The sequence below is a fragment of the Doryrhamphus excisus genome, chromosome 7 (assembly GCF_030265055.1).
Source record: "Doryrhamphus excisus isolate RoL2022-K1 chromosome 7, RoL_Dexc_1.0, whole genome shotgun sequence".
NCBI classification, from domain to species: Eukaryota; Metazoa; Chordata; class Actinopteri; order Syngnathiformes; family Syngnathidae; genus Doryrhamphus; species Doryrhamphus excisus.
This window is the reverse complement of record NC_080472.1, coordinates 13456701-13479973: the sequence shown is the minus strand read 5'-3', so window position 1 is coordinate 13479973 and position 23273 is coordinate 13456701. Positions and strand designations below refer to the sequence as shown.

Here is a 23273-nt window from a genome sequence, read left to right as displayed (position 1 = left end):
TTCAGCATAATCCTGATTTGCATTGTGACTTGGCAAATAGTTTGGAAAAGGGACCTTAACTTCAAAATCCCGCCCATCCAGCCAACCTTGAATTCACTGAGACATTAAGGTGTGCCTGAGGTTGGCTCAGGTGCTTTCTTCACAGCTGGCTTTTAAACCTTTCAAGCCTCATTTCCATATGTGATTTCTTGTTTTGTTGAAAAAAAGCCCATTATTTCTGGAACATGTTATATGAACTACAATTTTCCCTACAAAGGAGAAGTCAATTTGGACAATTGTCATTCTGCCCCCACTTTGGACACATCGTCGTGATTCATTGTTTGGCAACTGCTTTGTGACCTCGCCAGTCCTCTTCACAGCCCATTCCCCATTGATCCCCATTCACATGTAAAAGATCCCCGGTTCGAAACTGGGTGGAAACATAGCCGTTCAATTCCTACTTTTACAAAAACATGGGAACAAGGACATGTGCTTGATCTCTGAAGGTGTATACACAAGCATCTGTCCCCAGTTTGGACACACAATCCATATTTCCCAGATGACTGATTGGGTGCATCACTGGCCTGCATGGAGGGGCTGTGGTGTCACTGCGTGTGTGGCAAAGCGAGCGGGGTAGGTAGTTTGCTGACAACTTCACTTGGGGACTTTCACCCCAGGATGTAACAGGTTGATCAATCACAAACTCTACATTAATCCCCAAAATCCCACAGAACAAGATCGTGATTTACAATGATAAAAGTAGTTATTTTATTAAACGATTATCTTAAAATGAGTGACAAACCATGAATAATACAAATAAAGTGGTGATGGGAGGAGTCAAAAAGAAAAGAGGCCTGGGCTGGGGCTTACCACGACAGCGGTAACATAATGGGAGGGATCCAAACCACACTGCATCCGTGACTCAGTAAACCAAAAGTAGGAAAAAAGGGGACCAACAGGGAAACCGCTGCCGCTCTGGGCCCTCAGCACCTGCCAACGAAAAAGGACATCCTGAAAAGCATAAAAGCAAGGCAACCCTCACACAGACTTCAGTAATTAAAAGTCAATTTCAAACCAGCTGATGCCGGGGCTTGCCCTAGGGTCATGGTTGGCGCTACCTCCCTGGGTCTGTCCTGGGTCGCGGGCACCAATGTGCCCTTGGGGGGGCGTTCACCGGCCTCCAGGCAGTGGGGTCCGCGCTGCTGGTGGCCTGAAGTCTACGGTGGTGGCTTGGGGTTGCTGTGCTGTGGTGGCTGCTGCGGGGACCGGGCTGTGTGTTGGGAGGGGGCCTGATCCTGCTCATGGGGACATGCTCCTTGGAGTGGGGCCTGCTGGGGGGATGGTGCTCTTCTGGGCGTTTGGGTGTCTGCTGCCACTGGTCCTATGCTCTGCTGCATCGCTGTCCCTGTCTTTGCCCATCCCCAGTCTTGCCTTAGGGCTCGTCAGGGATGGTTCTCCGGTACGTGGGTGGAGCGCTGCTGGTTCTGGGGGCGGGGGGGAGGTCGGCCCTCCCGGTGGATGGTGGGGTCCGTCGGTGGCCTTGCGCTGGTCTTAACTCCTCGGCTCTGGTGCTTGGCCTCCCCATGACTTGGAGCTATGGCTCTCCCTCACGGGGGTGAGCTGCCCGGCGGGTGTCGGCCGGCGCGGTGGAGCGCCTTACCACTCGCCTGCACGCCCCCTCCGCTTGCTCATGTGCGGGCCTCCTCCCCTCGCCCGCTCCTTTGTCTGCCACACTGCCGTAGCCCCGATGCCGTGGTCGAGGGGAGTCTGGGGGTGCTATCCCTTGGCGGTCCGTACCTCCCTGGGCTCGGGGCCTGGTTGTGGGTCTGGGACCCCTGGGTCCCCCGCCCTGTGATGCCCCGGACGCCCAACCCGGGGACGTCCACAGTGTGTGCTTGCGTGTGTCTGAGATTGTTTTAAATACTTAGATAAATAATGATTAGTTTTATTATAATTATATATATATGTGTGGGTGTGTGTGTGTGTATATGGCTATAGAGATATACGGGGGGGCTCTGCGGGTTCTGGCGCAGGGCGTTCCATCTCTACCGCCCGGTCCTCCATGGGGCAGTGTGCCCGGGCCTCTTCTGTCCTGGCCGGGGCGGTCCTGTGTTGGTAGTCAGGCCTGGGGTTACCTGGGGCGGGCCGGGTTCTGCTTCCTGGGGGTGTGTGGGGGGCGGGGGGCGGCGCCTCCGGCCGTGGATGGGCTCCATCCCGGTTGGCGGGAGCGCCCCTGTGCCCACAGGTGTGTGGCCCTCGATGCCCTTCTGCCCTAGTGGGGTATGGTCTCCCGCTGGTCTCGGGGGTGCGGCTCTCCTCCGGCCTGCTGGCGCCCTGTTGCCGGTTGGGATTGCTCCTCCATGGCCTCTTGCTGGTCTCTTCAGGGAGATGCTTCGGGGGCGGGTCTTGGGGAGTCGGCCCTGGCTTTGCCCACACCCACGGGGCCGGAGGATCTCTGGCGGTGGGGGCTTGACCTGGCTGCGCGGGGCGGGGTTTGCTGGGTGGTAGAAGGCAGTCTCTCTCTTTTTGTCATTCTCAGTGACAATTACACATTCACACACTCGCATTCACATACACAAGCACGCTTACGCACACATATATGAATATATACACAGAAGTACACACCTCCATATGGACACTCACAGCACATGGGTGCTTCTCTACACAATCTACCATCTTATCCCTGATGTCTACATGCTATTGGTATGCTATTATTACAGTAAAAATGATGTCAAGCAGTGAGATTTTAATTACAGTAACTGTATGGCTGTAATTGTGTTCACTATCATTGTTCATGTCTTCATTGTTACTATTGCTACTGGTAAGTTGGACTGTTTCATTTCACTGATATCATCTCTATTGTGACCCTTAGCCATCATTGACATTTAACTGTTCTGTTTGTCACTGTTATGGGAATTCTTGTTGCTGCTGTTTTTGTCTCTCTCTCTACTCCCCCCCCCCCCCCCCCCCTCCACCCCACCTTCTCTTCTTCTTTTCTGTGTCTCTTCTTGCTCCGGTCCGGTTGCTCCAAATGCGCATAACAAAAACATCAATTAACGGCAAATAAAATTTCATGGTACAGGAAAGTTGTAGCCAACACCTTTCCTGACACAGAGCAAATCTGTTTAGCATGTAAGGGCATTTAGATCAACAATACTATCTGCCCCAATGGCTGGACGGGACAAAAAAAAAAGTCCATTTCAAGAGGGGCTCTGTCAAAGAGGGATTCAGGTAACCCTCTATGGGTTCACACTGACACTGTTGTCCAGGCTGTATTGCCACTGCTTCAGCCGCGGTGGGTGGGGATGACTGGAGGAGGAAGAAGAAGTGGAATGAAAGAGGCAGGTCCCGGAATCGACACCTCCAAGATCGAATGAGGTCTTAAACTGCCCACATGGACAAGCCAAATATCAGCAAAGGTTGAGCCAGTCACCTGAAGGTTAGATTTTTGATCTGAGTGTCCCGGATTCAAGTCCCTGTTCAGGTGACCAGTGACAGGGTCTCAGGTCCACTTGCAAACACCTCCTTTTTGCCCTCAAAATACAAGGGCAACAGGACAATCCCTTGGTTCCACCAAGACTTGAACTTAGACCACTGGATTCAAAGTCCGGGGTGCTAACCATTACACCACGGAACCTGCAAGGGTAAAGACAGCGCCGGGCCCTGAAGTACATCCTGTCAGATTACATTAGCGTTGATATAACTTCACTGATGGTGGTGTTCTGGGAATTGTGTAAAAAAGTAGTTGAGGGGCACGGAGGGCTTGCAGCCTAAGCAAGAATCATACCACTAGACCAACAAGCCCCTGCTTGGGCAAATACTTACCTTTCCCCGGTCAGTTGGCGGCCATGAGGCGGGTGTTTTCACAGTTGACTGGGTTGTGCGCTGGTGGTTATGGGGCCCGGGGGGGTTATGAGGGGCGGGGTGTTGTGGACGAGGGCTTTTTTGTTCCTTCACGGTCCGCATTCCCACATAAAGATGGGTGGTGAGTATGGGGGTTGAACCCGTGACCTTGGCGTTATTAGCACCACGCTCTGACCAACTGAGCTAACCGGCCACTGGACACCATTGCAATATTTTATGGGTTTTTTTTATTTTATTTACCCCGAAGCAGATTCAATCGGTACGCTGGGGTCTGAGGGCGATAAGTGGGTACCTGGTGGACACCTTGTTTGTGCTCTTGACAGGTATTTCGGGACAGTTTAACAATTGGCTTTTGATGGTGGAACAAGCTAAAACAAGGAAAACAGATTGTTTAGCGTGATTTCCGCCGAGTGTCCCTGATGAATACATCCACTGCTCCAGAAGCAGCCTCGGCTAATTGTCGGCCATTCGCCATAGCGCACCCCGAGGTTACAGAGGTCAAAGGTAAGCCCATATTCAGCAGCCCAGTGGCGAAAGGTAAATTTAATAATAATAATAATAATAATAATAATACATTTTATTTAAAAGCGCCTTTCAGGACACCCAAGGTCGCTGTACAGGAGATAAAAAACACCAATATAAAATACAAGATAAAAGACAACAAACAATAAATAAGAGCATACAATAAATCGGGAGAGGGGGGACCATGTGAAGCTGTTAGAGGGAATAGGCAAGTTTAAACAGATGGGTTTTGAGTTTAGATTTGAAAATGGGAAGGGTGGCAGAGTTACGGAGGTCTGGTGGCAATGAGTTCCAGAGTTGGGGAGCAGAGCGGCTGAAAGCTCTGCTCCCCATAGTGTTAAGGCGTGCAGAGGGAACAGTGAGATGGAGGGACGCGGAAGATCTGAGGGAACGGGATGGTTTGTTTGTGTGCATTACCGTTTCCACAGGTTCCCCATTGGTACAACCCGGCATTAATATCTCTTGGTGTAATTCTACCTTAGAGATGGATGCCTTCTTCCGGCCGATACTCAGGGCTGACCTCTGGTGGTGGTGCGGTGGCCCCGGCGTGAGTGATAGGTTACCGACCGAGAACATGACAAACGTGTTTGTGCCCCGATTTCTTTCCTTCTTCCAATGACAGTATTGTCAGTAGATGTGGAGCGCCTAGTGCATAGTGCTACTTCCGTAGGGTCTCACCTCATGCCACCGGCTGCCCTGAGGACCAGGCGAGGTGTGTCAACCTCACCCTGGTTAGACACCCCCAACCCGATGTACATTGACGCCATAGGTATCCCTCGTGGCGTCCCAGAGGAGTATACAATTATAGATCAGGTTATATCCAGTTTTGCTTCTATCATCCCTGTGATTTCCATTAACCATAATACCGAAGTGATTCATTATCTGCATTATAACGTTCAGCGTCTCTCTAATCAAACTGAAGAAGCGTTCAGAGCAGTTAGTGTAGCAGTTAGCTACTTCTCTGATGGCCTTCCAGACTTGCATGGCAGTTGACATGCTATAAGCAGAAAAGGGTGGTGTGAGTGTAAGGTACATAAAAGATAAGGTAACATGGTTTAAAAAAACAAAAAAAAACTGTTTAAAATGTATAAATATGGTTAGAGCATTTAAGAGTAGTAATAGTTCATGTCATCCATATAAAATTCAGTTGTAAAAGAAAAAAAGACACCCTCCTATTTTTATATGTTTGTGTCTAAAATAACCAAATCTCCATTGTTGGCGTTTGAGTGTAATAGCGCAAGGTCCACTAGGGGGTGCTAGCAGCGATGGTGGTATAGAGTAGGTGACAAAACGACAGAGGAAGAATAAATCCTGAGGGTGAATATACGTCAAGTCATCGTGGATTGTCTTCTTTATTCTGTACCACATGTTAGTATAAAGTATAAATAATGTATGCAAACGACTGTAAAGAGTGTAGAAGTTGCTAAAGTAAACAGCTGACTGCAAAGTGGTTTGTTATAAATGTTTTGTAGAGCACTTGAGCACATGTGAAATGGCTAACATTGTTAAATTCTTTACCAACAGATGTCACATGGTTCACCATAGTAGACATCAGTAATGCATTCTTCTCCATTCAAATAGAGAAAGAAAGTTCAGGTTCACATTTACGTTTGCAAAAAAAAAAAAAAAAAAAAAAAAAAAATATATATATATATATATATATATATATATATATATATATATATATATATACACGCTTACCACAAGGATATTGTGAAAGCCCGACAATTTATTCACAAGCAATGATGGCCAGTATGTCCACGTTTGAACCCCCAAATGGAAGCCAGATATTATTATATGTAGATGACATCCTACTAGCGTCACAAGATAGGAAGTCATGTGAAGAAGACACAATAGCCTTATTACACCATTTAGCAAAAGAAGGCCATAAAGTGAGTAAAGACAATTTTGTAAGCAATCAGTGAAGTATTTAGGGCATCAGTTGACAGGACAAGGGCGAACCATTCTAACAGACAGAAAACAAGCAATCTTAAATGCAGCTAAACTACAAACGAAAAAAACAAATGATGTCCTTTTTAGGACTCACTAATTATTATTTATGTTGGATTCCAAACTATGCACAAATAGTGTCACCATTAACAAACATAACATATAAAACAGACTTAAAAATGACAGCACCCTTATAGTGGAATGAGGCAGAAAAAGCATTCTGTGTTAAAAAAAAATATATATATATATATATATATATATATATATATATATATATATATATATATATATATATATATATATATATATATATATATATATATATACTGGTAGGAAGTACGATTCTAGCACTACCTGATTACAGCAAAACATTTATACAAACAGTAGATTGTAAAGGTCTTTACATAACCTTGTGTGCAGGCTGTAATAGCAGCACCTATAGCCGTGGAAACAAGTGCAACCATTGTATTATTCCATCTACTCGTACTGAAAGTACCTCATGCGGTTTCCACCCTGCTATTACAGACTAACGTGACATTTTTGTCTCCTGCTGGACATCTGTCTTGCATGGCAACACTTTTGTCCCAACCACATTTAACACTTGAGCGATGCACCACGCTCAACCCAGCTACCCTTCTACCACTCCCTGAGGAAGGCCAACCACATGATTGTTATGAACTAACAACACAAACTGCAAAGTGTAGACCAGACATATTAGATCAGGCACTAACAAAAAGAGATTTTGTAGATGGTTCCTTGAAGAAAAATAATTTTGGACAAACAATAACAGGCTATGCAGTTGTTACACAAGATATGGTGTTGGAAGCAGAACATTTACCATCCTCTTATTCTGTGCAAGCAGCAGAATTAGTAGCGCTTACAGAAGCATGCAAATTAATGAAAGGTCAAAAGGTGACAATTTATACTGATAGCCAATATGTATATTCAACAGTACATACCTTTGCACAATATTGGCAAAACAGAGGTATGATAACATCAACGGGAAAACCAGTAACTCATGACGGATTACTAACAGCATTACTAGAAGCAGTGCAATTGCCAAAACAAATTGCTGTATGTAAATGCATGACACATATTACAAATAATACTGATCCGATATCCTTAGGAAATGCGTTCGCTGATAAAATGATAAAACAAGCAGCACTAAAGGAACTGAACCATCTTAACACTAAAAAATTACAAGTAGACTTTGACATTCTGGCAGACATGCAACAACAGAGTCCAAAGAAAGAAATTGACCACTGTCTTAGGAATAAAGCAACCCTGGACAAAAATGTTAATATGTCGACAGATAATAAAACAATCTTGCCAAAAAATTTGCATAAGTGGGACACTATTTTGAGCCATGGTTTTACACATGTCTCAACAGGAGGGATGTGCCACACTATTAACACCCACTTTACTATGCACTTTACTATACTTTGCACTACTATGCAAAACACAATGCCCAGGGCAGCTTGCGACCTCGGTGTGGCCAATTTCAAAAACCAGAATATTTATTTCAAGTAATACACATGGACTTTATTGTTTTATAAGTGTAAAAAGAAAACACTGACACTCTTCCAAGTGGGAAGGACCTTATCAAGTATTGTTAACGACATTGACGACATTGAAATTGCAAAAAGAGGTACATCAATCGCATTGTAAACTAGTCATTGTTCGGGAGTCTGACGAGGAAGGTAAAGACCCGTCTGTGACGCAGGGGACTTCAGAGTCCTAGACTCTGGGGCATCGTGCTGAGCAGTGAAGATTATAGCACATACCCTTGGCCAGAAAACCCAACAATGCAACCTGGTTTTGAGGGCACTGTAGCAGAATGGCACAAAAATGAAACAGTAACCAAAATGTCCCCCGGCTTACCAATAACTATTGTAGTCGGGTTAAGCTATAAATAATATAATAATTAATAAATGTTTAAGTCTATATGATTATTGTAATGAATCCAATAGTAAAAATGGAAGGCATCACCATGGAACCATTTCAGGAACTTTTAACAACTGGGTTTTAAACATTGAACAAGCAGCAAAAAGTGCAGCAAACTATGTTAAAAATATTAGTTGTGTTGCCTGTAAGACCATGACCCCACTTCTCCAGATTGTACCAGCACTGATCAATGCTACTTGAGTCCCTGAAGTAATGACAAAAATGTCCACACTGTCACCATCATGTTCAGAATATTAGAATGTTTTTGTCGAGAATGTTTATGTGATATAAACACTATATTCCCAGTAGTCAATGAGACAAAAAGGCCCCCACCATTCTCTACTAAAGTAGCCCGAGCAAATTTCACCAGTGTACAGCTAAAAGGAACCGCAAAAAAATGTAGGTCACGTTGAGTTCAAATATTGTAGACATGTAAAAAAAATCAAGATACCTACAACACAGAAGGAGGAAACACACCCCCATCAACTTAGTACTTTAGAGTAGACGTGTGATAGTGGTGCGAGGACGAATACCTCGATGACATCGTTTATAACATGACCGGAACATGTGCAGTAGTGACATTACTGATTCCAGTATCTATTTACCCTATGAATGTTGACATGTTACTAAGTGCTATCATTGAAGCAGATAAACACCACATCCCAAACTACTTCCAAAGGAAGAGAGAAGTTCCAGCCCCCGACTGGATGATGCAAGACAATCCCACCGACATCGATGCCATCAGCGTGCCACAAGGGGTACCAGACGAATACAAACTAGTAAATCAGGTTGCATCAGGTTTGGAAAGTATTATCCCATGGATAACAGTTAACAAAAATGCGGATAGGATTAACTACATCCACTATAACATACAAAAGCTTGGGAACTACACCGAGGCCGGACTCACAGCAATTGGAGAACAACTCCATGCCACGTCACTCATGGCCTTCCAGAATCGTATCGCCTTGGATGGACTGCTGGCACATCAGCAAGGAGTGTGCGCCATGCTTGGCGACCAATGTTGCATGTCCATCCCCAACAATACAGATTCCACAGGAATGCTGTTGCGTGCGATTTCTGGTTTAAAGGTGCTAAACACCAAGATGAAGGAACACTGGTGTTGACACTGAGATGTTCGGTGACTGGAGAAAACTTGGGGGACAATGGTCTCCTTATGTGATGTCCGTGCTTATTGCACTCGCTGTTGCCCTTCTTTTGTGTGCCTTATGTGGATGTTGTTGTATCCCTATCCTGAAGGTTACAATCACATGGACTGTGGATTTAGCCATGGCACCAATTACAACAAAGGTAAATGAAATGTACCCCCTACTGGTGGCAGGTGGCAGCGATGACAGTGACGACTCAGATAGCCATCATGGACATGCCCCTGACTTGTTTCCTGACCAAGACAAGTACTTTGACTCAGACGACGAGAACACGTCCGTTCAGGTGTAAGCACAATTTCTGACATAGATGACCTGCTAGGTGAAAACCGAGAGGAGAGCCTAGGAGGGACTGCAAACAGATAAATGTGTGATAAACAGGAGGGAAATGTTAGAATAAAATGTAAATTCAATTATTATAGTGTTAAGTTATCACCCTTATATCCGTTTGCTTAGACAATAGAGTTTTGACATACACTTTCGGTGCAACTTAGACACATCATCAGTGTTGTATCCTGGGTTCACTGGGTGTTTCGGGTCTCACAACAGACACCCTCGCCCAGGTGACCCAGATCAGTCAGAACAGTTGATCAGTCCCGGCTTGTGTCTAAGTAGCTTTTGTTCTCCACGGATCTCCCCGCTTGATCCACAGCCATCTGGACGCCTTTTCTGCTGCGTCAGTGATGTTCTTGATGGCTCTTTTGTTATGCTGACCCTTCACTCCCAGCATCGTGAGTGCTCTAATGAGAGACTGGCCTACAAAACCTCTGCACCCGACCTCGATGGGGTTGCATCGGGTCCTCCATCCTCTGCTTCGGCATTTGTCTGCCAGCTCCTCATACTTGGCCCTCTTCCTCTCAAAGGCCTCCTCCATCCGGTCTTCCCAGGGAACAGTCAACTCCAGCAGGACCACTTGCCGAGTTGTTTCTGACACCAGGACTATGTCTGGCCTGAGAACTGCGATGTTCTCTGGGAATTTGAGCTGTCTCCCTAGGTCGACTTTCAGCTGCCAGTCTCGGGCTGTTGCCAGCAGCCCCCCTGCTTGACTCCGGCACTGCTTCGGCTTCTCCCCAGCCCTAACAAAGACAATGGACTGCCTTGTTGGTTGATGGTATTTACTGGTGGAGATTCCTGTGCTGATGGCCTCTGCAATGACCCGCAGTACTTGGTCATGGCGCCAGCGGTAGCGCCCGTCCCCCAGTGCCCTTGGGCAGCAGCTGAGGATGTGTTCCAGTGATCCAGGACTCCGGCAGAGAGGGCAGAGAGGATTCTCCGCCAAGCCCCAGCGAAAGAGGTTGGACGGACTTGGGAGCACATCGTACACCGACTGGATGAGGAACTCAATCCGGTGTGGCTCAGATCGCCAAGCTCTGTCCACGATATCTTCCGGTCAGCTGCGTCCTCCCATCGGGTCCATCCTCCCTGCTGCCGCATCCCTACTGTCCTGGTACAGCGGGCTTCCTCTACCCCTGCTCGGACTTCCTCCTGGATCAGCTGACGCCTTTCCTTTCCCTGGGCCTTGGTGAAGTCCGGAAGCCACTGTTCCTACCAGCTCACTGTGTCGTAAGCGGGACTCAGCCTGGTCTACCGCCTCATGAGCTTTCCATTTCCTGCCAGTTCGTACTTCTATGCCAGCCGAGGAGACTTTGATGTCATTAGAGTCCCTATACAGCAGCACCTCTCTTGCTCGGTTGACCATAAACTCCTCCATCAGACTACTGAAGGGCAGTTTCAGCTTGTTGCTCCTCCCGTACAAGGCGATGGTGCTGAGGCTTCGCGGTAAGCCCAACCACCTCCGCAGGAAACAGCTGACCTTCCTCTCGAAGCCCTTGACGGTGGTCAGTGGCACATTGTAGACCAGCAGCGGCCAGACTAGGCGTGGCAGGATGCTGTGTTGGTAGATCCAGGCTTTAAACTTGCCTGGTAATCCTGACTTATCCACTGCGGTCAGCCAGGTTCCCAACTCCTCTGATGTCGCTTGGAGTGCTCCGGTGTCCTTCAAGGTACAGTCATAGATCTTGCCCAGGCTCTTCACTGGCTTCTCCCCCACCGATGGAATCTGGGTGCCTCCGACTGAGAAGCGAAACTGGTCTGTGACTTTTCTCTTCTTCACCACCAGAGACCTGGATTTGGCTGGCTTGAAGTTCATCCGGGCCCAGCTAATGAGACGCTCCAAGCCTTGAAGGATCCATCTACAGCCCGGGACTGATGTTGTAGTCACTGTCAGATCATCCATAAACGCTCTGATGGGGGGCTGCCGCATACCAGAGCGGGTGAGTGGACCTCTGCACTCCACCTCTGCTGACTTCACCAGCATATTCATGGCCAAGGCAAACAATATCACTGAAATGGTGCATCCAGTGATAATGCCCTTCTCTAGCCGATGAAATGCAGATTTCTTTTTTCCGGAAGTGACTCTCAAACTGAAGCAGCTGTAATAGTCCAGTATGAGGTCCTTGATCTTGCCTGGAATGTGGTGTCTGTCAAGCGAGGTTTCCACCAGTTTGTGTGGGATAGACCCGTAGGCATTGGCAAGGTCAAGCCACAGGACTGCCAGGTCTCCTTTGCCTTCCCGTGCCTCCCGGATCAGCTGGGTGACGACTCCCGTATGCTCGATGCAACCTGGCACCATTGGGACAATAGTCTTGAGTGTTTTGAAGCAGCATTCCGAGACGCTGACCAGCTACTCCCAACACCACTAATCTTGCAGGTGCCTGGGAATGCCAGCAGCAACCTTGAAGAAGTTTCATCGTGCAAAATGTGCCAAGATAAGAACACATGCACAAAAAGTAATTATTCTCACATACACACACACACATAGACAACAAGTACAGCTTGTGCAACTGCTTGCTTCCCCCTCCCCTTAGAGTTGCACGACCATGTATTAGGGACCTCCTAAAGAAAATAAAGAGAGAGGAGCATGAATGGCATACTCAGGGTGGAGCGGCATGTCACTGGGTATGTTGTTTCACTCTCCTCGCTGCGAGTAACTTTGAATATTGTTGTCTGTCTCTTCTGTATTTAAGTGTTTTTACAAGTGTCCCAGGAGTTTGAACCTGACAGGGACTCTCAATTCACACATGTTTTGGACTTTGGACTGTTTTTGTGTTGGTGCCAGATGCACAGCTGGCACTGTGGCTAAGCTGGTCAAAGTGCCTGTCTAGTAAACAGGTGATCCTGGGTTCAAATCCCAGCAGTGCCTGGGTGCTTGGTCAGTGAAACTTTGGCAGCTGATTTCTGAACCATGTACTTCTTTTTGTCACTTGCCCTTCAAGAACGAATTGACGTTGCATCCACAGCTGACATGATTGTTGTGGATCCCATTACGCCAGAAGGTGCTTGAATCCAAAGAGTATGACATTGTGATGTTTTGTCATTCAGCGCCACTTTGCAGAGGCTCATCCACTTGACAGTTGAATTTTTTTCTCTTACAGTGTGTCCCCACGTGGCATTGGTGGTTCAGTGGTAGAATTCTCAGACATTTGCTGCCAGCCAATCAGGATGCGACACAGACGTCAGACAAGCAAAGAGACTCGCCTGCCATACGGGCATGATTACCATTACCATTACCATCTATCAGGGATGGCAACTGAATTAAGAATCAATGCCAGAAACCTGCCACAGGATATCAGATAATGTTTTGATGCAGACTGGTCATGATGCCTCTGAAGTTCACCAAAGCAGACCTGACTTAAGGTGACTACACTTCCAAAGTTCCCAGTGATGACTGAACCTCTCGCTCCTTGTGTTCCCTGAGAAACTCATTTCTTCAATTTAATTATTGAGAATTGTGTTTACCCACAGTCCTGGAAGATCGCAAAGGTGCTAGGTCGAAAAGGTTTACTTAAACAAGTTATTCCTTGTGTGCTGTTGTAGTCTCTGTCACGCAATTGGTCAGCGCGTTTGGCTGTTAACTGAGAGGTTGGTGGTTTGAGCCCACCTAGGGACTCTCAATTCACACGTGTTGGACTTTGGACTCCCTCCCTTGTATGAACATTTTTCCCCATTGGCGAACTGTTTTTGTGTTGGTGCCAGATGCACAGCTGGCACTGTGGCTAAGCTGGTCAAAGTGCCTGTATCGTACTGTATCTTCAATTTAATTATTGAGAATGGCGTTTACCCACAGTCCTGGAACATGGCAAAGGTGCTTGGTCGAAAAGGTTTACTTCAACAAGTTATTCCTTGTGTGCACGGTCATCTCCTTGGCCTTCTCGGTGTTGAGGATGAAGGATCAGAAATCTTCTGGCATAGTGTACTGACCACAGAAGGAGGATAAAAGAAGTAGGTTTAACATTTCAGGGAAGGGGCCTACCTTCACCACCTGAACAGGGACTTGAACCCTGGACCCTCATATTAAAAGTCTGATGCTCTACCAACTGAGCTATCCAGGCCTTTGTAGAATGAGGACAACTCACAAACTAAAATCTTCTGGCATACTGTACTTGACCTTGCAGAGAGGAGAGCTTCTTCTCTGGCTCTCAACAAAGGCGGTCGCATCTTTCCCCTCTCCTACCTATCCCTTATCTTCCTTGCTTTGTTGTCCCTTGGTACTTTATGGAAACAATGTGAGGTGCCTGGCTTTTAACTAGCAGTGGAAAGACTTGTGTAGCCCCTCACACAAACCACGTGTCTTCCTCCCATGCACATGTTGCCAGCTGATCCTTGACATCAGCAACATTTTGGTTCTAGGACAATGGGGTCACCTGCCCCCATTGGTCTTTTCCAAGCAGTCACGGTGGCCGAGAGGTTAAGGCGTTGGACTCGAAATCCAATGGGGTTTGTCTGTGACGCTTTGGTTGGGCATTTGTTGCTGCCATGCTGTTTACCTTGTGGTGGAGTACTGTTGGTTATGAGGGCCGGGGTGTTGTCGACGGGGGCTTTTGTTGTTCTTTCACGGTCCGCATTCTCTACACTGGTGGTCTAAATTTTGGGTAGAGGATAATGGGGTCCACTGTCCCCATTGATCTGCTTCTTGCAGTCTCGGTGGCCGAGAGGTTTGTTGCCACTCTGCTTTGACATGCTGTTTTCTTTACCTCTCCCCGGTCTTTCAGCGGCCCTGTCGAGGGTGTTTCACAGGTGGGTGGTGTGATGTTGGATATGGGGGCCAGTGGGTTGTCGCCGTTTTGTTGTTCCTGGAGCACATAAAGAAGAGTGGCCAGTATAGGGGGTTGAACCCATGACCTTGGCATTACGCTCGGCCGTACTCACTCGCCCTAAAACAACAAGACAACAGTTAGCTCCCTCGGGAGAAAATACGGCCGGCATCTTACGGACATGTACTCAATGTCAGGGGAGCAGTGAGTCTCTATGATCTTGCTGTTGTTGCACCAATCCTCATGCACGTAAATACAGACCCCCCCACCTCTGCTCTTACCGGAGTCCTATGTTCGATCCCAGCAGTGTAGAGAGCGGCCGGCTAGCTGCACGCTAGCATCGGGGATCGTCGGTTTGAGCCAGGTCTCCGTGATGATTAGATTAGATTAGATTAGATTAGATTCAACTTTATTGTTATTGCTCATGTCACTTGTACAGGGCAACAAAATGCAGTTAGCATCCAACCAGAAGTGCAATTTTTATAAGTACATTAGTATGGACAGATCTATGTAAATAAAACTATATAGGCTATGACTATAATACAGTGATGATATGTACAAGGATATAAATGACTATAATATGGCTATTGTAGATTATACAGATTATAAACAGTATGGGTATGACAATATATAATAACAGTAATATATACAGTATTGCAATGGAGTGACTAGAGTAGAGTATGGTTATTGCAGATTATATAAATTATAAACAGCATGATCAATGAATCAACAGATAGTATATGTACAATAGTGCAATAGTACAATAGTGCAATGAAGTGATGGGGGAGGGCATAGGTCAGCGGGGGGATGTAAGTAGTGGAATGGGTGGGCAATGGGGGGCAGAGTTCAGCAAGGAGACAGTTGTTGGGAAAAAGCTGTTCCTGAACCTGGTGGTTCTTGTCCGTAAACTCCTATAGCGCCTCCCTGAGGGTAGGAGGGCAAACAGTCTGTGTGCTGGGTGGTGTGAGTCTTTGGCAATTTGTGATGCCCTCCTGAGACAACGCTTCCTGTAGATGTCCCCGATGGCAGGAAGTGAGGCTCCGGCAATGCGTTGGGCAGATTTGACTACTCTCTGCAATGCCTTCCGGTCCGCGACAGAGCAGTTCCCATACCAGGCTGTGATGCAACTGGTTAGGATGCTCTCGATTGTGCATCTGTAGAAGTTCACCAGGATGTCTGAAGAGAAGTGGTTCTTCTTCAGGGTCCTCAGGAAGAAGAGGCGCTGGTGAGCCTTCTTGACCAGGCTGGAGCAGTTGGTAGTCCAGGAGAGGTCCTGTGAGATGTGGATCCCCAAGAATTTGAAGCTGGCCACACGCTCCACTGTCTCACCGTTGATGGAGATTGGTGGATGCATGGCGGCATTCTTCCTGAAGTCCACAATGAGTTCTTTTGTTTTTGTTGTGTTGAGTAGTAAATTGTTGTCCTTGCACCACGCAGCCAGGTAGTCCACCTCCTCCCTATAGGCAGACTCATCGTTGTTGTTGATGAGGCCAATCACTGTAGTGTCGTCTGCAAACTTAATGATGGTATTGGAGCCATGTTTGGGTTTGCAGTCGTGGGTGAAGAGAGAGTAGAGGCTTAACACACAGCCTTGTGGTACTCCGGTGTTTATGGTGAGGGTGGAGGAGCAGTGGTGGCCCAGCCGGACATGTTGCGGCCTGTTAGTTAGAAAGTCCAGTAACCAGTTGCAGACAGGAGCTGTGATGCCCAGGTCTGTGAGTTTGGCTACCAGCTTGGAGGGGATGACTGTATTGAATGCTGAACTGAAGTCTATGAAGAGCATTCTGGCATATGTGTCCTTATTGTTTAAGTGTGAGAGGACAGAGTGCAGTGCTGTGGAGACTCCTCCTGTACTCCTGTTCTTACGGTAGGCAAATTGGTGGGGGTCCAGGGTGGGGGGAAGGCAGGATTTGAGATGTGCCAGGACTAGCTGCTCCAAGCACTTGGAGATGATGGGGGTGAGCGCCACTGGACGGTAGTCATTTAGGCACGTTGGGGCGGAGTGTTTTGGTATTGGCACGATGGTAGTGGTTTTAAAGCAGGTTGGGACAGTCGCCTGGGCCAAGGAAAGGTTGAATAAGTCCGTCAGGACCCCCGCCAGCTCACCAGCACATGCTCTGAGAACACGACCAGGGATGCCATCAGGTCCTGCAGCTTTGTGTTCGTTGATCTTGCGTAACACTGCTTCAACGTCAGTAGTGGAGAGTGTTAGTGGTTGGTGATCAGCTGTCCATTTTGCCTTTATTGCAGATGTGTGGTTGTCCTTCTCAAAGCGAGCGTAGAAGTTGTTGAGCTCATCTAGGAAGGATGTGTCAGAGGGAGGGGGGGAGGGGTTGGTGGGTTTATGGTCCGTGATGACTCGGATGCCTTGCCACAGGCGTCGGGGATTGGAGTTGGAGAAGTGCTCCTCAACCTTCAGCTTGTAGCAGTGCTTTGCCTGCTTGATGCCCCGTTTCAGGTTAGCCCTTGCTGTACTGTAGGCTTGTGCGTCTCCAGATCTGAAGGCGGTGTTGCGGGCCTTCAGCAGTAGACGGGCATCCTTGTTCATCCAGGGCCGCTGATTGGGGTACATGGTGATCCGTTTCTCTGTGGTGACGCCGTCAATGGTGGCAGAGATATGGTCCATTACCGAGGAAGCGTAGCGCTCGATGTCAGTATGGGAGTGAGTGGTTGCTGAGGTTGCAAACATACTCCAGTCTGTGTGCTTGAACTGGTCCTGTAGCACAGAGTCTGTTCCCATCGGCCACACTTTTATTGTCTTCACTGTGGGTTTCACACGTTGGATGAGTGGTAAGTACTTAAGGGATAGGTGATCAGACTGTCCTATGTGGGGGAGGGGTGTCGTCTTGTAGGCTCCAGGTATGTTTGAATAAGCATGATCCAGTGTCTTGTCTCCTCTGGTGTGGCACAAAACATGCTGATGAAACCTGGGGAGGACTGTCTTCAGGTTGGAGTGATTAAAGTCACCCGCAACAATAAAAGCAGCCTCCGGGTGTCTTGTTTGCTGTTTGCTAATGGCTACATGCAGTTCCTTCATTGCAATCTTAGCGTTAGCATCTGGTGGCATGTAGACAGCAGTGACAATGACCGATGTGAGTTCTCTTGGGAGGTAGTAAGGTCTACATTTTACCATGAGAAACTCCACATTGGGTGAGCAGTGACTCTCTGTGATAACAGAGTTTGTGCACCAAGCATTGTTCATATAAATGCACAAACCTCCACCTTTGGTTATACCGGAGTCCGCAGTCCTGTCTGCCCTAAGGATGGAGCGTCCTGCTAACTCGATAGCATTGTTCGGGATACTGCTGTTAAGCCAAGTCTCTGTGAAAATCATGACGTTGGAGTCCATAATCCGTTTGTTGTTGGTGATACAGAGTCGTAGTTCGTCCATTTTGTTGATCAGAGATCGGACATTAGCAAGGAAAATGCTGGGTAAAGGGAGCCGGTGCGGTGTTAGCTTTAGCCTAGCTCGTAGCCCTCCGCGCTTACCCCGCCTTTGTTTACGATCTCGACGCCGTCTGCGAGCACTTCCGCCCGGCCGGGTGGAGTGGGCAGCCTCCAGTGTCCTGGAGATCTCCGGGATGAGTCGGAGATCGGCGATAAAACGGTCCGAGTTGGAGGACTTTATGTCTAGGAGCTCCTGTCTGCTATAGGATGTTAAAGCAGCACTGTACTGGATGAAAAAAACAGCGAGGAGCAGATAAAACACAGCGAATTTGCAAAATCTGGAGAGACGCTGAGCCTCACGTTGTTCACGCGCCGCCATCTTGGTCGTAAAGGACACAACAGTCACGAATGTAGCGGTTTCCCTCAAGCTGTAACTCCAGGTCGTCCTTTTTGTGGGTAATGGATCTGGCGTTGGTGAGATACAGACTGGGCAGGGGTGGCTTATGTGGATTGTTTCGTAGCCGTAGCAGTAGGCCGGACCTGCGACCCCGCTTCTGCTTGCGCTCCCGACGCCGCCTGCGCCTCTTTCCAGACCCGACAACAATCCACGGAGCGCCCGGTGGTCTCGCTAGTTCGTCTGGGATGTTGTGTCGACGATGAAAGTCTCTGCAAACTGCCAGTTTGTGTCGGTAGCCGATGTCCACAAGGTCCTGTCGGGTATAGTGGTGTAATGCCGATGTATACGTGGATAGAGTCCATAGACAAACACACATGAAATAAGCAAAAAAGCACTGAAAGGGAGAGCCGTGAGCCGCTGCGTCTGTGCGCACCACTATCTTGGATCGTCTCGCAAGAGACTCGTCCGGGCGAGACCGGTCCAATGGACCGGTATTATGGTTCATGGAAATCCAAGGGATGATAAAAGCAAAACTGGATTTAACCTGATCCATAATTTTATACTCCTCTGGGACGCCACGAGGGATACCTATGGCGTCAATGTATGTCGGGTTGGGGGCGTCTAACCAGGGTGAGGTTGACACTCCCAGGCATGCTTAACGGTCCGTTTTCCTCGTTTTAGCTTGTTCCACCATCAAAAGCCAATTGTTAAACTGTCCCGAAATACCTGTCAAGAGGACAAACAAGGTGTCCACCAGGTCCCCACTTATCGCCCTCAGACCCCAGCGTACCGATTGAGTCTGCTTCGGGGTACATAAAATAAAAATACATCAAATATTGCAATGGTGTCCTGTGGCCGATTAGCTCAGTTGGTCAGAGCGTGGTGCTGATAACGCCGAGGTCACGGGTTCAACCCCTGTACTGGGCCCGGTTTCACAAAGCAGGTTTAGTGAAAACTCGGAGTATGTTAACCCTGAAATGAGGGAAACTCTGAGTTTTCCGTTTCAAAAAGGGAGGTAAGTCAAACTCCAGCCTGTTTCACAGAGAGAGATAACTTAACCTCGGTGTCAGTTACTATGGCAACAGACTGTGAACATAACCTGGTCGGGACCAGGTTTTCTTCAATGAACCTCGAGTTTCTTTCTGTCTCCGCCCTCTTACGCTACACACGGTGTGATTCATTCATTGTCGCGCGTGTTTAAAGCCAGTTTGGTCGTTTTTCATAATCACCATCACCAACAGCAGTAAAATAAACAGAAAGACAAAATTTTTTTTATTTGGTCTTCTTTATTTCCTACAAATAAGAAAAAAAATGGTTTCTTACTTTTTAATTGTTACAATCATCAACACAATTCACCTATGACCTTGCACCCACCTCTAACTTGTGTTTTAATAATTAAATTTCCAGATCCGTTTTAGTTATCTGGCGGTCCAGCAGCACCATTTCTTTTTCTGTTTTTTGTACTGTTTTTAATAAATGCACTTTGTAGATTTCTTTTAGTGGTAGCTGGGAACACATAAGGATGACATTATACAGTTGCACATGAATTCCACTGAATTAACCTCTGGAATTTACTGAATATCTCACTGTGTCAATCTGTGCTGTGGAGGTTGAGGGACCCTCTTCCTGCTGCCCAGCCATGCTCTGTTAAAATGGATAAGAATCCGTTAATACTTCAGTGTAGGCTAAAAGTCACTATAATCCACAAAAGCATGTAAAGACATGTGAATGGAGAGGAAATCAGTAACATCAAGATTTTACCTCTGTAGGCCTCTCAGGCTCCCTCTCAGACACCACAGAGAAGGCAGCAGACATTGTGGTCCCATCATCTTCATCATCCTGTTTAGAGTGTTGTGTTTCACTATGCTATACTTTAAATATGGCATAATCTCTGGACTATTGGCTACTTACAGTGAAAGTGGCAAATGGATCCACTAGACCAAGTACGCCTTCAGAATCTGTTGAGACAAAAGAAAAACACATGAAAGGGAAATTAACATTGAACTATAGGCCCAAAAGAAGTTTGAGGCCTAGGCCTATTACATCTTATCAAGGCTGGTGGCTCCTGTGTAATCATGTCCGAGGATGAGGTTCCTCCAGGGATCCCCTCTGCGACTGGCCTCCCGACAGTCTGACTCATGGCCAGCTCCTCTGCCTCGGTCAGACGTGGTGGGGGTGGTCCTCCGCCAGTTTTGCGGGCATCTGCCCGCTTTCTGTTGGCTGAGTAGAAGTTAGATGTTGCTTTTCATATGTCTGATTTAACTGTATACAGGCGAGGACATTTATGTGTGTGAAAACAATATTATGTTGGAGATAATGCACACTGAAACAGCCGCTGAATGATATTTAGTGGTAAACATGATTAAAAAGAGGCACCCTGACTGTTATGCTGAGGGCTTACCTGTTTGAACAATGTTTTTATATTTCATCTTCAGCTGCTTCCACGTTCTTTTTTCGCCGGTGGGATTACATCTAAGTGACATAAATTGTAGCTGTAACACCATTCTACTTGTTTGCATCTGTAGCCTAATATTATTGTGATTGCATAAATGTATATAATAAATTTAAACTTACGCATTGACTCGAGCAGTAATCTTCTCCCACGCCGACTCACGTTCTTTTGCTGCTGCAGCCGTGTTGCTTTTCTTTTTAAAAACGCTTTCAATGTTGCTTTACTCTTTAAAAACGCTTTCAAATTCGCCGTATGACCGCATTAATATATCCAGTTCCAGAGGACTGAAATATGACAATCTTTTCTTCACCATGGCAACGATCACTCATTGCCATGGTGAATCGAGGGAACGGGGCTCCAATGATCAGGGCTTTTTAAAGTTGTGGTGCACGCGCTTAACTCAGAGTGAACAAACTCTGTGTTGATTGAACCAAATGAAATCACCTGTTCTGAAACCCGTAACTCAGAGTTTCCTGTCTCAGAGTAGATCAACTCAGAGTTCGGGGTTAGACTCAAGAGTTGGTTGAACCTGCTTCGTGAAACGGGGCCCTGGCCACCTTCTTTATGTGCTCCAGGAACAACAAAAGCCCACGGCGGCAACTTACCAGCCCCCATAACCAACATCACACCCCCCACCCACCTGCGAAACACCCTCGACAAGACCGGGGAAAGGTAAAGAAAACAGCATGTCAAAGCAGAGCGGCAACAAACCTCTTGGTCACCACGACTGCAAGGAGCAGAGCAATGGGGGCAGTGGACCCCACTATCCTCTTCTATCTAAGTTCAAGTCTTGGTGGAACCGACTTACCCTGCAGCAATCAACTGTGTTGTCCTTTACCAGGTAGTGTATGCTTACTTATTTACTTGTTGATTTGAGTTCAAATACAAATCAGAGGTAAACGTGGACCAGGATGAGTTCCCCAAATGACACGAATGTCTGTGACAGCTGATGTCAAGGATCAGCTGGCAACATGTGCATGTGAGGAAGACACTTGGTTTGTGAGCGGGGCTACACAAGTCTTTCCAGTTCCAGTTAAAAGCCAGGCGCCTCACTCGTTTCCATAAAGTACCAAGGGATTGTCCTGTTGCCCTTGTATTTTGAGGGCAAAAAGGAGGCATTGGGACTTGAATCCCGGACACTCACATTAAAAATCTAACCTTCAGGTGACTGGCTCAACCTTTGTCTTGTCTGACCATGAACTCTTTCGTCCAGAAGATATTTGGCTTGTCCATGTGGGCAGTTTAAGACCTCAATCGATCTTGGAGGTGTCGATTCCGGGACCTGCCTCTTTCTTTCTCCTTCCTCTTCCTCCTCCAGTCGTCCCCATCCACCGCGGCTGAAGCACTGGCAATACAGCCTGGACAACAGTGTCAGCGTGAGCCCATAGAGGGTTACCTGAATCCCTCTTTGACAGACCCCTCTTGAAATTGCTTTTATGCTTTTAAGGACGTTCTTTTTCGTTGGCAGGTGCTGAGGGCCCAGAGCGGCAGCAGTTTCCCTGTGTCCCTTTTTTTCCACTTTTGGTTTGCTGAGTCACGGGTGCAGTGTGGTTTGGATCCCTCCTTTTATGCTACCGCTGTCGTGGTAAGCCCAGCCCAGGCCTCTTTTCTTTTTGATAACTCCTCCCATCACCACTTTCTTTGTATTATTCATGGTTTGTGGCTCATTTTAAGAGAATTGTTTAATGAAATAACTACTTTTATAATTGTAAATCACGATCTTGTTGTGTGGGATTTTTGGGGTTAATGTAGAGTTTGTGATTGATCCAACCTGTTACATCCAGGGGTGAAAGTCCCCAAGTGAAGTTGTCAGCAATTTACCTACCCCGCTCGCTTTGCCACACATGCAATGACACCACAGCGGCCACCTCCTTCCTCTGAGCCCCTCCATGCAGGCCAGTGATGCACCCAATCAGTCATCTGGGAAATATGTATTGTGTGTCCAAACTGGGACAGTTGCTCGTGTACACAACTTCAGAGATCAAGCACATGTCCTTGTTCCCATGTTTTTGTAAAAGTAGGAATTGAACGGCCGTGTTTCCACCCAGTTTCGACCCGGGGATCTTTTACATGTGAATGGGGATCAATGGGAATGGGCTGTTAAGAGGACTGGCGAGGTCACAAAGCAGTTGCCAAACAATGAATCACGACGATTTGTCCAAAGTGGGGGCAGATTGACAATTGTCCAAATTGACAAAGATTTCTCCTTTGGAGGGAAAATTGTAGTTCATTAAACATGTTCCAGAAATAATGGGCTTTTCTTCAACAAAACAAGAAATCACAATTGGAAATGAGGCTTGAAGGTGAAGGTGAAAAAAGCACCTGAGCCAACCTCAGGCTCGCCTTGATGTCTCAATGGACTGAAGGTTGGCTGGATGGGCGGGATTTTGAAGTTAAGGTCCTTTTTCCAAACTATTTGCCAAGTCACAAGGCAAATCAGGATTATACTCAAAGCTTGAAGGCTTGAACTAGGGACCTTTAGATCTTCAGTCTAACACTCTCCCAACTGAGCTAGTTCAGCT

General features: G+C 47.1%; 3 non-coding genes across 3 annotated transcripts; 2 read left to right on the top strand and 1 right to left on the bottom strand.

Moving 5' to 3' along the window:
- Positions 1-3544: 3544 nt before the first annotated feature.
- Positions 3545-3616, bottom strand: trnaq-uug (transfer RNA glutamine (anticodon UUG)). The gene has a single exon. It is a non-coding gene; the product is annotated as a tRNA-Gln (tRNA).
- Positions 3617-12550: 8934 nt separating this feature from the next.
- Positions 12551-12624, top strand: trnat-agu (transfer RNA threonine (anticodon AGU)). The gene has a single exon. It is a non-coding gene; the product is annotated as a tRNA-Thr (tRNA).
- A 6528-nt stretch (positions 12625-19152) lies between these two features.
- On the top strand, positions 19153-19227 carry trnai-gau (transfer RNA isoleucine (anticodon GAU)). Its single transcript has one exon. It is a non-coding gene; the product is annotated as a tRNA-Ile (tRNA).
- Positions 19228-23273: the final 4046 nt, after the last annotated feature.